Genomic DNA, 6666 nt, shown 5'->3' on the forward strand with positions numbered 1-6666 from the left:
TTGATGGCCACTGCCTTGCTGTGTATCTTGAGTTCTGGAATTGTGATTCCTCCAGCTTTATTTGTATTCTTCAGTTTTTGGCTATTCATGGTCTCATATAATTCCAGATGAACTTTTGTATCATCTTTTCTAGCTCTGAGAGGAATGTTGGGATTTTGATTAGGATCACATGAATTTGTGTATTATTTTTGGTAATATGGACAGTTTGATTATGTTGATTCTGCTTATCCAGGAACATAATAAGTTATTCCATCTTTCCATGACTGACATGTATCTTTTTATTAGTGCTTACAATTTTCCTCATAGAGGTCTTCTATGTCTTTGGTTAGTTTTATTCTAAGGTATTTAAAGTTTTTCTCCACTATTTTGATAGGGACTGATCTTACAAGTTCTTTCTCAGCCATGGAGTTGTTTGTGAATACTGGGGCCATCGATTTGTTCATTAATTTTGCACTCTTGTACCTTCCCATCTACGATCTGTGTTTAAGGATCATTTTAATTCCTTATTCTGATTTGAATTCCTTAATTTCTTTTTCTTGCCTACTAGCTCTAGTGAAGACTTTCAGTACTGTGTTGAATAGTAATGATCAAAATGGCCATCCTTGTATGGTTCCAGATACTAATGAAAAAGCTCCTAGTCTTTCCCCATTCTTTATGAAACAGACTTTGGTATTATTGTGTATTTCTTTGATTGTTTTTTAGAAAGTTCCTTCTACACTTATCTTGCTTAAGGATTTTTTTTTAATCATGAAATGATGTTGCATTTTATCAGATGTCTTCTCTGCATCTGTTAAGATGATCATATGGTTTTTATTTTTCATTTTGTTCATGTGGTGTATCATATTTACTGATTTGTGAATGTTAAACTATCCCTGCATCACAGGGATGAATCCCACCTAGTCCAGGTGAATAATTTGTCTGATGTTTTGTTTGTTCTGTTGCCTAGTATTATGTGGAGGATTGTTGCATCTTTGATTATCAGGGATATTGGTCCGTAGTTCTCTTTCTGCTCTATCTCTATCTGGCTTTGGTATTAAGGTGATTTTGGTTTCATTTCTGTCCTGGCTGTAGGTCTACTGAGATTTTAAATTACCTCATGACTCAATTCTGATAATTAATGTGTCTAGAAATCTATCCATTTCTTCTAGATCATCCAATTTGTTGGTGTATAAAAGTTGTTTTTAGTTGTTCCAGATTATTATATGTATGTCTGAGAGATACGTTGTTATGTTTCCTTTTTCATCTGTGATTCTATTGAGTCAAATATTCTGACATCCCTTTTTGACATTTGTGCTAGGGTGTATCTATTTTGTTGATTTTCTCAGAGAACTAGCATTTTGATCATTGATTTTATGCGTTGTGCTCGCTTTGGCAGCACATATGCTAAAATTGGAACAATACAGAGAAGATTAAAATGGCCCCTGTGCAAGGATTTTATGCATGTTCTGTTGATCTCTATTTGGTTAATTTCCTTAATTATTTTGATTTTAGTAATTTTGGTTTCCTCCTTCATCATTTCTTTTTTGCATTTGATTCCATGGTGTATCAATTTGGTTTACTTTTTCAAAAAGCAAGCTTTTTATTTCACTGTTATTTTATATTTTTATTTCAGTTTTGCTTCTTTCTTTTCTAATTTTGTTTTCTTTTTTCTACCAATTTTGTGCTTGATTTATTATATTTTTCAGGATCATTAAAGTAAAGCATTAAGTCATTTATTTTTTTCCCATTTTTTAAATTATATTTTTGACAATCTTTACATAGTTAATTAGGGTAAAAAGGTTCAAGGGCTACAGGAAAATGGGTAAGACTAGTATTTCCATATTGTTTCCTTCATGTATATGAAGTAAAGGAGATTTTAAGGGAGAAGCCTCACCCAGTCTCCCACCCACCCCAGGTCCCCGAGGTGGGGCATCTTCCGAGGGTCTTGCTCAAGTAGTTTTCATAGTTCACCAGTTATGAATGAATCGCTGCCAATCTTGCTACTCCAAGCATGATGAGGTCGTTGAAGAATCCACTGATTGACACAGTCCATCATAGAGTCTCCATTTACCCAGTCTTTCACTGCCAACATATAGCTGAAGTGGTTGATTGACTCGTTCCGTCTTCTGTCTTTTCATGGTTAGGGTTCTTAGTCTGGCATTTCAATTGGGGAGATCCCCAACCCTTGTCTGAGGTGATCCCACACCAGATTTTTGTATGTACTAGCAAGTACAGGACCCAGCACAGTCTATCGCCCTGACAAGCTGGTGATTGCAATTGCTGGGTTAGTTCTGTTTCTAGCGCTGTCTTCCACTGGAACCAATGGGTGTTATAGTCCAGCCTGATTCTGCCCAGCACACGCAGCCCTCACATAAACCAGTGGGAGCTGCAGCCTAGTTGGAGTGAGCCACAATAACCCCCACCAGGCCGCCCCCTACCCCGGTTTGCCAGTATGTGTAGCAGACTAGTCCAGTCTGTCCCACACTCCCATTTGGCTCTCATACATGTCAATGGGTATTAAAGCTTAGTTCCATCTAACCTGCTGAACTCTCTAGCCCTCACGGATGTTGTGGGGTGCCTCTCCGTCTAGCCACCACAGCCCCTGTCCTACTTTTTGTGCAGATTATTTATTTGATTATTTCTGATTTAGATGTAGACATTAATTGCTATAACCCTTCCTTTTAGCAGTACTTTTGCTGTATCCTGTACGTTAGGATGTGTTACGATCTTCATGACTTTCTAAGCATTTTTTTGAGCTCCTTATTGATTTTTTCTATGTTCACTGTTCCTTCAGAGCATGTTATTCGGCTTCTGTGTTATTTCATATTTTCTAGAATTTCTTAAGTTGTTCATTTCCAGTTTCATTCCATTAATGTCAGAGGAAAATGCATTTAGAATTTCATTTTTTGGAATTGTTGAGGCTTGTTTTATAGCATAGCATGTGCTCTATCTTTTTTTTTTTTAAAGATTTATTTTTATTATTTTTTTATTGGAAAGGCGGATATACAGAGAGGAGAGACAGAGAGGAAGATCTTCCGTCCGATGATTCACTCCCCAAGTGAGTGCAACGGGCCGATACTATGCCAATCCGAAGCCAGGAGCCTCTTCTGGGTCTCCCACGTGGGTGCAGGGTCCCAAAGCTTTGGGCCGTCTTCGACTGCCCTCCCGGCCACAGGCAGGGAGCTGGAAGGGAAGCGGGGCTGCCGGGATTAGAACCAGCGCCCATATGGGATCCCGGGCGTGCAAGGCGAGGACTTTAACCACTTGTGCCACCGCGCCGGGCCCGAGCATGTGCTCTATCTTAAAGAAAGTTTCCTGCACTGCTGAAAACAATGTTTTTTCTGCTGTTGTGGGGTGAAATGTTCTATAGATATCAGTTTAAAAATATTGGATTAATGTACATTTGGTGTAGGTGTGTTTGTTGAATATTTTTCCCATAAATATTCCTATTTTTGGTTTGAATTTTCTTTGTGGTCTTAATTGGAGGTGTCTATCTGCATATTCTTTCTTGATGCTGTCTTTCTCTGTTTCTGGCTGTAGCACATTCGTAAGTATCATTTGTAAGTCTGTTTTAGGTCTTTATTTCCCCTTCATTTATGAGAGCTTTGCAGTGTGCACTATTCTGCTTTAGCAGCTTCGTTCTTTTAGGACTTGAACTGTACTCTGCGTCTCTTAGCTTGCGGGATTTCTGGTGAGAAATCAGCTTAGTCTAAGTGGCGATCCATTGAAGGTAATGTGAAATTTCTTTGTGGACATAGACTCTTCTTTATGTGTTGTTTTGCAAGTTTAACTATGATGCATCGTGGTGAAGATTTTTCCAGTCATTTCTATTGGGAGTTCTAGGTGCCTGCTGTACTTGGATGTCTGTATCTTTCTTCAGTTATGGGCATTCTTGCTGTTATTTTGCTGATTAAGTACTCTAATCCATTCTGTCATTCCATGTCTTCAGGAACTTGTAAGACACATTTGATCATTCGATGGTTTCCCATTAAGCTTCAACACCATTTTTGGTTATTGTAATTTTTTTCTTTCTTTATTTGGTCTGAGATATTTGCAAAATTCTGTCTTCTAGATTGTATATTCTTTCTTTTGACTCACTGAGTCTGTTCTTAAGGCTTTCCACTCCATATTTGGAATGTTGAATTCTTCCTAATATTTCAGTGTGATTTTCTTCAACATATGTATTTTCCCAAAGTATTTTCATCCATGTTATGCATGTATTTTTTTTTAAAAAGATTTACTTATTTATTTATTTATTTTTATTGGAAATGTAGTTACAGAGAGAGAAGGAGAGAGAGAGAAAGAGAGAGGGGTCTTTTATACAATGGTTCACTTCCCAAATTACCACAATGGCCAGAGGTGGGCTAGTAAAAGCCAGGAACCAGGAGCTTCTTCTGAAACTCCCATATGAGTAGAGAGACACAAAGACTCAGGGCAACCTCTGTTGTTTTCTCAGGCTGTATACAGGGAGCTGGACAAGACACAGAGCAGCTGACTCCAACAGGAGCTGCCTACAAAGATGGTGCTGTTTCCCTAGGCAAAATCTTGTCTCTAACCCCTGAATGAATTCAGTTAAATTCCTATGGCAGACGTTTAGAGTTCTGTATCATCCAAATCCATCCATACTGTATCTTTTGAAAGTTTGTTCATTTCTTGTGCCATTAGTGTCTGTCTGGCTCTGTGTAGCTTACAAAGCTGAGTCTCTCTCTTTTTTAAAAAGATTTATTTATTTTGATTGGAAAGTCAGATATACAGAGAGGAGGAGAAACAGAGAGGAAGATCTTCCGTCCAATGACTCACTCCCCAAGTGAGCGCAATGGCTGGTGCTGTGCTGATCTGAAGCCAGGAACTTCTTCCAGGTCTCCCACATGGGTGCAGGGTCCCAAAGCATTGGGCCATCCTCGACTGCTTTCCCAGGCCACAAGCAGGGAACTGGATGGGAAGTGGAGCTGCTGGGATTAGAACCGGCACCCATATGGGATCCTGGTGCATTCAAGGTGAGAACTTCAGCCGCTAGGCCACGCCGCCGGGCCTACAAAGCTGGGTCTTAAGGGCCATAGCTTCATTTTCCTTGCTGCAGATATCCTGACAGATTTTAATCTTTAATCCCATAGGATTCTGACTCATCAAAGTAAGCCATCATGCTCAGACTTATATTTGTTAGTGTTGACTTGCTTTTCAAATCATGGTAAGTTATATGAAGTAATTGAAATATGTAAGCAACTTTTTGTGACAAGCTAACAAATAACTTCGATTTTGCACAATTACATCTATCATTCATGGTAGTCAGATTCTGTTTGGTATGTAATAACACATAAGATGAAAATGTGGGGTACTTTGTTGAATGAATGGATGAATATTATGGCATTGTTTTAAGCATTTTATGCATTGGTTGTCTTTAATCTTCCTAAGAATCTTATGAGCATGTTTCCATTTAAAAAAAAATGTATATTTGTATTGGAAAGCCAGATATATGGAGGAGGAGAGACTGAGAGAAAGATTCCTCTGCTGGTTTGCTCTCCAAGGGGCCGTGAAGCTGAAGCTGAGCCAATCCGAAGCCAGGAGTCAGGGCCATTTTCCAAGGCTCCCATGTGGATGCAGGGTGCCAAGACTCTGGGCTGTCCTTGACTGTTTTCCCAGACCACAAGCAGGGAGCTGGATGGGAAGTGCGGCAGCCAGGATTAGAACCGGTGCCCATATTGGATCTTGTTACATTTAAGGCAAGGACTTTAGCCACTAGGCTACTACACCGGGCCCAAAATTTCCATTTTATATGAAGAAATGCAGGAAGGGAAGAAAAGGAAGGAAAACCAGGTAGAGGCAACTGCTAGCTTTGTTCTTCCTTCGTGCTTGTATTTAGCCATTATTAGAAAATCAGCTGTGCAAGCCTTTCTGTCTTAGGTGCAGCTGTGTTGTTCAGCTCTGTCATTGCCAGCCTTCCTGTGCCCATTGCCTCTTGCTTAGGTGTGGATCTCAAAACAGCACCGTGTACAGATGCAGCAGCTGGCCTAGCAGATGTAGACTGAAGTCATCTGCAGAATTTCACCAATGAATCTGTGCTTCAATTTGTTTCAGATGTAAAAGGATAGTGCACCTCCTTACAGCATCCATTTTATGAAGGACAACTTCCCTCATCTAGAAAGTCATTGGGGACTACTTACAGCAATTTCAATTTTATAGCTCAGCTAAAAACCATATGGAGAATCTCTACACAGAAGTGTAGAATGAAAACCTTTAAAGCTTGGGTTTCATGATAAACTGGTAGAAACATACAGCTTTGTCAGCTCTTGTGCCTGTCGCCTCTTTAGTGGGCGCTGGATGCATGGATGGTCTGAAGCACCGCTCTCACTGGCAGCCTCTGCCTCGTCAGTGTTTGTTCTTTTCATTCTTGCTTTGCCTCTCCATCCCTTCTCCTGACCCCACGTTTACCCCTGCAGCTTATCCCAGTAGTCATGTTTCACCTGTGTGATGTTCTATGATATGATATCTAGCAATTTTAGGCCAGGCACAATAGCTTAGCAGCTAAAAGTCCTTGCCTTACATGCGGCAGGATCCTATATGGACGCCGGTTCTAATCTTGGTGGCCCCGCTTCCCATCTAACTCCCTGCTTGTGGCCTGGGAAAGCAGTTGAGGACAGCCCAAAGCCTTGGCACCCTGCACCTGTGTGGGAGACTTGGAGGAATCCT

General features: G+C 40.2%; 1 non-coding gene across 1 annotated transcript; it reads left to right on the forward strand.

Annotated features, from left to right (window-relative positions):
- Positions 1–1359: 1359 nt before the first annotated feature.
- Positions 1360–1465, forward strand: LOC121146325. The gene has a single exon (XR_005882192.1). It is a non-coding gene; the product is annotated as a U6 spliceosomal RNA (small nuclear RNA).
- The last annotated feature ends 5201 nt before the right edge of the window (positions 1466–6666 follow it).

Source organism: Ochotona curzoniae, unplaced genomic scaffold, assembly GCF_017591425.1.
Source record: "Ochotona curzoniae isolate NIBS_2020 unplaced genomic scaffold, NIBS_Ocur_1.0 scaffold_3890, whole genome shotgun sequence".
NCBI classification, from domain to species: domain Eukaryota; kingdom Metazoa; phylum Chordata; class Mammalia; order Lagomorpha; family Ochotonidae; genus Ochotona; species Ochotona curzoniae.